Source organism: Thamnophis sirtalis, unplaced genomic scaffold, assembly GCF_051295495.1.
Source record: "Thamnophis sirtalis isolate CommonGarterSnake01/CBP01778 unplaced genomic scaffold, rThaSir2_p1.2 scaffold_5, whole genome shotgun sequence".
In the NCBI taxonomy this organism is placed as follows: Eukaryota; Metazoa; Chordata; class Lepidosauria; order Squamata; family Natricidae; genus Thamnophis; species Thamnophis sirtalis.
The window spans coordinates 104,237,814-104,247,835 of NW_028261385.1; positions in this window are offsets into that span (position 1 = coordinate 104,237,814).

Here is a 10,022-nt window from a genome sequence, read left to right on the forward strand (position 1 = left end):
CAGGGGAGGGAAGGTGGGGGGGGGCTGGGGGGGAGGGTGGAAGGGAGGAAATATATTAGGCTTGAGGAGGGGTGTTAGGTTTTAAAGTAATATGATTGTACATGTATACTGTCTTCTCTTATTTTTTCTTTAAAACTAAGATATGTTATGTATATTGAAATGGAAGTATAAATGCCATCAACACAGAATGGAGTTCGCTCAGAAGCTGAAATACACCAAGTGAATGAGAAGAAGAGTGGGAAGCAGAGGAGAGAAGAAAGATAGGAAGAGAGGGATAGGAGAGAGGGCAAAGGGGGGGGGGAGATGAGAATAAGGAGGAGTGGAAAGAGGTGAGAGGAGAAGGAGAAAGGAAGGGGAAGTAGAGTAGAAAAAGGATGATGGAGGGAAGAAAGGAAGTAGGGAGGGGGAGGAGACAGGCAGAAGAAAGGGGCGGATAAGGCATAAACAGGCTGTATGGAGAGCAGAAGAGCCAATAATTGGTTTTCATTTATTTTTTTTATTATTATTTTTTCCGGGAGTTGATGGCAAGATGAACTGATGTAATTAATAATCAGTACAATATGATATTGGCTATGTAATAGTATACATGTGATTATATGTTATGAAAATGGAAAATAAAGTTTTGCTTGGAAAAAAAAAGAAACAGACCTTTTCATATCATTCAAATGTAGATATGGATGTAGCAAGAGCAAGAGCACTTAGATTTATATACTGCTTTACAGTGCTTTACAACCCTCTCTTAGCAGTTTACAAAGTCAGCATATTCCCCCAATGTTTGGGTCCTCATTTTACCCACCTTGGAAGGGTGGAAGGCTGAATCAATAATCAGTAGATATGAAATATGATGCAATATGGTGTACACGAGCTGAAGGGTGTCACTACTTCCTATCCAATCTTAACTTTTTCAAAGGCATCTTCATGGAAACCATGAAATACAATATTAGACTAGCTAGAACAGGGATGTCAAACCCGCGGCCCATGGGCTGGATGCATCACATGCTGGCCACACCCACTCCATTTTAGAAAAGGGGGGAGTCACAATACATCATGTAATGACATTGCGACAACGTGAGTTTGACACCCCTGAGCTAGAAGGCCATCCTTTTGATTTCATCCTTTTGTATGATTCTATGTAGCTAAGTTTAGGAGATAGTATATTTGGACAATATATATTATTCTCTTGCTGTCTGGTTCAGAACAGTTTACAAACAGTATTTGTTAAAGGCAAAACTATTCCTAAGCATGGAAGGCCAATCAGCTAACCTTCTTAGGCCCACAACATCTGCACTAAGCCAGGGAAAGGGACCTCTATAAGTACATGAGGGTGAAAAATATTAATTGCTTCTCACCCTCTGCTGCTCACTAACAAAGAAGAGAGGTTTTAGAATATTTTCTACTATAGTCTACTACAATTACACACTTAAATAAGATGAAAAGAAGTAGTTTTTCTTGATGAAATTGTACCCTTCAATCCAGTGGTGGGTTTCAATTTTTTTTAGAATCTATTCTGTAGGTATGGCTTGTTTTGTGGGAGTGGCTTGGCAGTCATGTGACTGGGTGGGAATGGCCAACTTGATGTCACTCACCAGGAGATGTCATGGATTGGATAAAATGTGGTGAAGCTCACTTAACAACACTCTTGCTTAGCAAACCAAAATTTTGGGCTCAATTGTAGTCATAAGTCAAGGACTACCTCTACCTTCCTCTGCATGGCAGCCTTTTCCTAGTAAACTATTTCTCCTTTCTGGCAATCTTCCTCTCTGTTAGAAGCACCAAAATAATCCATACAATGTAAGGTTTCCTGCTGCAGCAGTGGGTGGGACTAGATGACCTCCTAGTAGCCTTCTAGCCCTAAATTGCTATGCTGTTTTTCTTTCTTTCTGCTAACAAAGAAACCTGCCTGAGGCTCATTCCACATGCCTGCCAGATAGAGATAATGAGATAATGACCCTAGAGAAAGTTTGGCTCCATTCACAAGCAGGGAATCATCCAAACCCTTTTAGAAACACAATGCTCATATTGCACAAACCCCAAAACTTCAAAAACATAAAACCATATAACATATAACCATATATAACCATATAATCAATTTGTTCTTTCCTGCATCTTTTTAATTTAAAGTTATTAAGACTTGTGGACTTCAACTCCCAGAATTCCACACCCAGCCATGCTTAGTTCTGATTTAAAGCGACAGCATGTTTTTCTCCTTTGCAAAAGAAGTTTCCTTCTTTCTTTTTCTTCTCTCTTCCCCTCCTTCCTCCCTCTCTCCCTCCCTCTCCCCTTTCTCAAACACACACCACACACAAACACACACAAGTTGGATTGGATTATCTCTCCTACCCCCTTCCCTCTCTCTCACTCTCTCTCAAACACTCACACACACACACACAGCTTCACTGATTACAAATTGGATTGAATATCTTTTCCAATGGCTTGAAAGCAGCTCCTCTGCCACCACCCCACCACCCGTTTCCCCCCCCCCCTGCCTTCCCCAAACACTTCCCCCATTGCAAATGCAGCCTGCTGTCTGGGTGGGAAATGTCTGGAATGCAATAAAGTCCACCCATTCACCTCCTGCTGGCAGGCTGGGGTGAGAAGAGAGGCAGAGAAGCCGGAGGGGAGCCAATCCGAGCCTTCCAAAAGAAAGCGGCTGGGGGAAAGTGTGTGTGCTACACCATGACTCTTTGCCTGGCTTCCTGCCTCCTCCTGTGGTCTCCTCAGTGCTCACTTGTGAACTCCCTCCTCAAGTGTAGTTTGATTGCAGGTGGAGCCACGCTGCCTTTTCAAACTTCTAATCAGTGAAACTGGGCTGGATTTTTACATAGCTTTATTCAGCTGTGTGTGTGTGAGAGGGAGAGAGGGAGAGGGAGGGAGGGAGGGAGAGAGAGAGAGAAAGACAGAAATGAATGGGGGCCTGGGCAGGAAGTCACTACACTTGGGGAGGGAGAGCCACTTAATATCTTGCTCTCAATCACCTGGAATCAATCATTTTCTCCTAGTAAGGATGGGATTCAAACTGACTTCCAGCTGAACTTTTAATCCTAAATGAGGCCATTATGATCATAAATCAATCTTGGTGTGAGAATAATGTCTTCAGAAAATTGCCTCACACTACAGACTCATAAACACAAAGTAAGTATAGGTATAATCATGCATAGAAAAACATCTTCCTGTCCCTCAAATTTAGTTGAAAACTTTCCTCATGCTCACTGCCAAGGATGGAAAGGTTTCTGCGAGAAAGTGATATGAATTATGTTACACATGAGTTATAAAGATAAATGAATGCAGCTAAAAATATAGCTACATTTCCTGCACTCAAATAAATTCAAATGCTTCTATCTAGGTAAATGATTATTTCTCTTGTGCAGGGCTGCCCTTTTAGAGGTCTGAAGGGCGCAGGGCCAGGATTCATCCAGCTTCAGAATCTTTATTCTTTTTCTTCTTCTGAACATTTCAGGAAACAGGGAAGGAAGTTCTTTGCTTCTGATCGTCACAAAAATAAAAGGAAATTGTTGTTTACATTCCTTGGAGGTGGACTATAACAGATCTATTCACTTTGAGATCAAATGAGGGCAAGGGCTACTCCACCCACAAAGAAAATATTGAATTCTCTTTTAAAATGTCCATTCCCCTGGATGAAATGAAAAATGCACCCTATCCTTTCATGTTTCAGTTGCACTTTTCTGCTTCTTCTCAAGTATGCAGAAAACAAGCACTAAAACATATCACCTCATTAGATAGATCTCTGAAATCATTTGGGAAGAGTCCTGGCCAGGTAATAGTGTATTTCATGTTGCCTTCAACTTTTCATTCATCATTATAAAAACAAAAGTTTTAGTAGTCCAAAGTATTTGGATGTTTTGGGGGGGGGGAATATTTTTGCAGGAAAAGCATCCTGTAACTGGTTTTGCCAAACGAATTACACATTTTGAAAGATCCTTGCTCCACCCATTTAAAAAGATAGCTGCAGGTGAAATAGGATCTGTGCAGTCATGGTGATCCTGCATAGGATATTGTCATGGGATTTCATGAACAGCAGCAGGAGTCATCAACAATCAGCCAATTCCTTTCAGAGCCTATATCTGGGGATTGGGCCAATGCCACCTTTAAGTCAATAGAGCTGTCATAAAGGCTGGCTAGAGTGCTTTTTGTGAAATGTTGAAAAATAAGACAGTAATCAAGGGTCTCTGAAGTGTCAGATGATTAACTGATGTAAAATAGACACTGATCAAGTGTCTGTAAACCAACTTGCTCTCCTGCCACAATATTATCTTGCACTGCCTCCACCTGCCATATTAGACAGCATAGCTTTATCACTGCTTGTATATCTGATGAGAAACCAATCCTCTTTGTAACACAAGCTTTGATGAGATAAAATCTTCATGTTTTTGCCCAATAGAGAAGAAACTCATCAATTATACCAAAACAGGATTAGTTGCTTTCTCCAAAAAATCTTCCCTTACCAGCAAAATTCATGGCTTTGGCATTAAAAAAAATTAAATATCCAGGGTATTAGGATATCTAGGTATCCTTCCAAGTATTAACATTTTGGAATAAACAATTATTGTTCATTATTGCTGAAGTTAGAGGCTTTCAAAGGCCATCTTTCATTTTGCTCATCACAGTGAAATACAGTAGTCTTTGCTTACTGACCAGCTCATGCAGCGACAATTCAAAATTACTTTTTGACCAATCCTTACACTTATAACCACTGGACCATCATACAGTCGTGTGATCACCATTTGTGTGCTTCAGTACTATCTTACAACAAGCAGAATTAAAAGAAATGGTGGAAATAAAATGGTAAGTCGGGTTTTTTATTTAGGTAGCTACTTATACTGAGCTACTGCATAGCTTCATTTAATGACCAAAAGCAAAGTAAGATAATAATCCCCTTGCAATTATATGATTTTCTACTTAGCAACTACTTCACTTAGCAACTGAGTTCTCAATCCCAATGGTGATTGCTAAGTGAGGTCTACCTGTGATCATATTTCATGCAGCCATAAAAATCTTTACAACTAAATCAATAGCTATCTATTACATGGAATAGGCAGGTGATGTTATCATTTAAAATCATCAAATGTTATTGAGACAGCTCAACTTTCTACAGGTGTTGCACTGAATGCCCCATGGTCTCTGCTGGTATGTGAATTAATTCTTCTGGATATTCAATATGCAAGTCAGTCAATTGAAATTCTGAATTAAATTACATTTCTGCACCATAATCTGGCCACTCTGATCTCATCCACATGGAAGGAAGGAAGTCTCCTTGATCTTCTAGAACATGACAGCTATCTGGTTCAGCGTTTGATCTCCTTTGAAAGACCTTGGGCTGCAAATAGCAGGCCCTTGACACTGATATCCAGGTGGACTTGTTCCAAGCCCCTACTTGATATGCCTTGGATTTGCCTGAAAGACCATTCCCTCATGCAAAGAGGGGATATTGATCATTTCAAGAGGAGCATTTACCGTGGCCCAATATAATGTCATGATTTCCTTCCTTTTAGAAGGAAGATTTCAAACTGTTCCAGTCCAATAATGTCTTTGTCCACGCTCCCCAGAGGGAACAGAGTCAGTTTCACAAGTCTTCTTGCAGGGCCTTTTTAGATGACATGGTACATTGAATTAATTATTCCTTTCCTGATCCATAGTTCTGTAAAGTCATCTGAGGACATTATTCATTTCCTTTTTTTTAGCTTACAGCTCAAGAAGATTTGGCAAATTTCTTGCAATTATTGCTTGCTTATTCATTGTTTAATTAGAACTCATCTTTTATAAGTTGATTTGTATTTTACCTCTTTCTTTTTATGTTCTTTACTTGTTCCTTCTGTAAATTGCATTTAAAACCATTCTAATTCTTTAATTTCCTCTTTTTCTTCTTATCTTTGATGATTATATTGGAATGTAATGTATTGTCTTATTAAATACTTGTTCTTTTTGCCTAAATGCCCTGTAACTGGATATCCCTCCACCCTTCCCAAGGCCTTCACATTTTTTAGCCATACACAAAAATGCATTTCCTCCTATATGGGGGCAAGAAAAAGTATTAATAATCTATTCTTTCTTCTTCCCACCTTTGCCTCTCCAATTTCTCTTTTTGCATTTTTAAAACATTTCCAGATCTGTTACTAATTCTGATTAATCAGATCATAACTCCAGGGTTAATTCACAGGTCCAGATGATTAACCAACCACCCAGCCAGCAGAAACACTGTATGAATCATAGAGTCCAATTCTGTCACTACTTATCCCTTTTTAAAAAGCCCTCTTAAAAACAGTGCTAATTACAATATATAAAGGATATAATTTAAAACTGCAGTGAAATATTAATATTCTGCCTGGAATAAGGCTGAACATTGCTCACTTAATGTTACGCTCCTTATTTTCATGCTGTTATTTGATGCTATTTTGGGGGGCTCTTGCAAAACCAAAACACATTTTCCTTTTCTTTTTTTAATCTACTGAAAATAAAGAGAATGCTATTTTGAAACTAGGAAGCTCACTTTGCAGATTTTGACAGATATACCTATCTGGTCAATATCTAATTCCTTCAGACTTGCAAATATATAACCTTTATGTATTTATAGGATTTATATAGCTGGCCAGCTCATATACATGACTCTGGTTAACAATACTTACAAGATGAATAAAAACAAGGTAATGTTTGTACCCAGACGGCACATTGCTTAAGGAGAGATGAAATGTTTATATATATAAAAATAATAATAAAAAAAACTTTTTAAAAAAAACCCAAGGTATGCAATGATTTAAAGCCAGAAAGGAAAGGATTTGGTGTTTGCCTTCCCTTAAATTAAAGCAGCTGATCAGCACCAGGGTCAGTTCCAAAAAAACTGATAGTAATCCTGCCAGAAACCTTACCGCTCTGTATTGTAACTGAAAATGATAGTGGGCAGTAGGGTGGCAGAGTTAGGACAAGAGGGTTTTTCAATGCTCTCTCACCCCTCCTAATTTAGAGAAAACATTTTCTAGGTCTGCAGATGTGACAGACAGCAAACAACTTTTTTTAAGAGGGCACCTTTCTTGGGCAGAGGAAAGGGATTAACACAAAACATATCAAGCATGTTGTGCAGTTGAGAAGCATAACAAACAAGTAGTATTAGTAGTAGGAGCTATATTTGAATAAATCTCACAATAATGCAGGACACTGTATTTTGGATTGTGTACCACATGCAAGAGACAATATTGCTAGAGCTATTTTTAAAAATAGCCCTGCTACTTTATCAATTATACAGCATTCTAACTTCTCCCCCCACCCCCAAGATTTGCTTTACTCCATAATTGAATTATTCTGTGCCAAACCCCTTTCCTTTTGGACTGTGAGTTGTTCTTTGATGCATATTAGCAAAACCAAACTCCTCAGAGTAAGGAAGGTATTTATGGCATGCCTCATGGGCCCAGTGAAATAAATTTCTAATTACTACACTGTGCTTTTCAGTGAAAGCTGGTTTATTATTTGCACTTCATGGGCAGCCAATTCATTATCAGTTGCTATGGTGACTGTTGCCATGTGCCATAAATCTTCTCAGGATTAATGATTTATATTCTAAGGCTTTAGCTTTTCCTACCCTGATGCTTCTCAGATGTGGTTCCTCCACCCCTCAGGGCCAGTAATAATGGGAGATGTAGCCCAGTGCACTTGGAAAAGGTTGTAAAGGACCAGTGTACCCAAATTAACATATGAATATATGAACCCAAGGCTTCACTTGGGTGAATCAGACAAAATCTCTACATAGCCCAGCCAATCAAATATTAAATAAGGCACGAGAAAGATAAACACCTTCCTTGTTGATCTCGTGTCACCTGACTCTGAATATTGGAGATCTATTTAACTCTCCATGGATTTGCTTACTCCTTTTAAAAATCTGTTGTCTAGAATCCAGCCTGCAGCTTTTAGTAGTGAAATTCATTGATTTGTTTGTTCATGCATTCATTCCAGTATTTTAATATCCATTTCCATGCCCTCAAAGCAATTTACAAAAAGAAAAAGAATACACATTAAGGCTGGAGGAATGGGATGATTTGGTCCTCAGGTATGGCTACACCAATACAAGAACTCTTATTAACATAATAAACTGTTTTTTCCTTGTTAACTGTTATAAAAGGGCTATCAGTTGCAGTTTCTATTCATACCAATTTGGTTTTGCCTAACCTGTACTTGTACCTTTGAGTTTCCCTGCCTTTTCTCCACATAAAATTTCATGTTGTTGGATAGGGCCCATTGTTCAAGTCTGTCAAGATCTTTTTGGATCCTGAGTTTGTCTTCTGGGGTATTGGCTATTCTGCCATCTTAGTGTCATCTGAAAATTTGATGAGTTCCCCTTCTATTCCCTCATTTAAGTCATTTATGAAGATATTGAAGAGTACTGGGCCTAAGACAGAACCTCGTGGTATCCTACTGCTTACTTCCCTCCATGTAGGTTACTATTAAAGGCTACTCATTGAGTATAGTTTATCAGCCAGTTACAAATCCATTGGGTGGTGATGTTGTCTATCCCACATTTTTCTAGTTTACCAAGAAGTAGGTTGTGGTCTACTTTATTGAATGCCTTGCTGAAGTCCAAGTATACTACTGCATATATTCCATATAGCATATTCCATATACCATAGCTCCTTGTGATTAGCTCCTCTTTCTTTCCATCTCCATTTCATGGCCGGCAAATAATGATAAGGGGAATGAGAAAAAGTGTGTGTGCTAATAAATAACAAGGAAAAGTGTTTGTACTAATAAACCAAAGGATGAAGAACATTGCTGTTATAAATATTTCAATACTTTGGGGGGTTTTTCAGAAGCATATTTTACAAGGGAAAAGCACAATTTCATATGCTAATTTAGAGTTTACCTACCCCTTTCTCAGTACAGAATTCACTAGACTATCTTGGATCCACCCAGTCTCCAGAAGAAAAAAGGTTTCCTGTGGGAAACCTTCACTTTAAGGCAGGATCCATAAGTTGTAATGTCACAGTTGTGTTGAAACATTAACGAGGACAGATTTTACATTGCTATAATTATGGCAGGATGAAGCAAGAAAATCCTACAAGCCTCCTATTGTACCTAATTGGATAGAATAGATAATACTGAGATAGATGTACCAATGGAAAGAGTCAGCATAAGATTGGTTTTTATGCTGCTAATTAAATTTAGACAAAATGCCAGAGATTAATAAACCTTTTTCATACTGTTAGTAGATATGTGCTGACCCTCGGATCAGAAGCACTTCCCAAATCATGCAGGGAAAGTCATGGAGCCACACAGGGGTGGTAGACTTCAAAAATTTCAGCAACAGATTCTTTGCCCAATTGCTGGGTGGATGTGGGCGTGGCCATGGTGGGTGTTGTCTAGTTGGCCTCCTGCACCACAATGTGGGGGGCATTTTTGCCTTCCCCAGGCTCCGGAGGCTTTCCTTGAGCCTCTGGGAGGGCAAAAACTCTTCCCTGAGCTCTGGAGGCCCTCCGGAGGCCAGAAATGGACCCATTTCTGGCGTTCCAGAACCTCCAGGAGGCCCATTTTCCCTGAGCCTCCATGCAGGCCCTATACTTTCCTCACATCCAAAATGGGCTATGTAGAGATTCCTGGGAGAGGAGGGGTGAGGTGGGCAGGGCCAGCCAGGAGTGGGATTTGAAGGTTGGCCATAACATTAGCTACAGGTTCTTGCGAACCTATAGCAACCCACCCCCTGGAGCCACAGCATAAAAATACTTCAGGAAACAGAAAAGTCAAGAGGAATTTGTCAAAAGAAACTTCTCAGAGCTGGTGACCTACTTCAAAATGGTGAATAATTTGTTTCAGCAGAGGAAGAGAGAGGGGGAAATCAATTTATTCCTCAGGCAAGCTCCAGTTCTCTCCTCTGAGTCATTCAGAAAATCGCTTACTGAAAAAAAAATCTCTCTATGTGGGTTAGAGATTTCTTCCTTTACACAGAATTTTAAGTACTATTCCCACGCTGATAAAACATTTTGAGAAAGAAAGATCTTGTCTCCAATCCTCGCTCCACAAGAGCC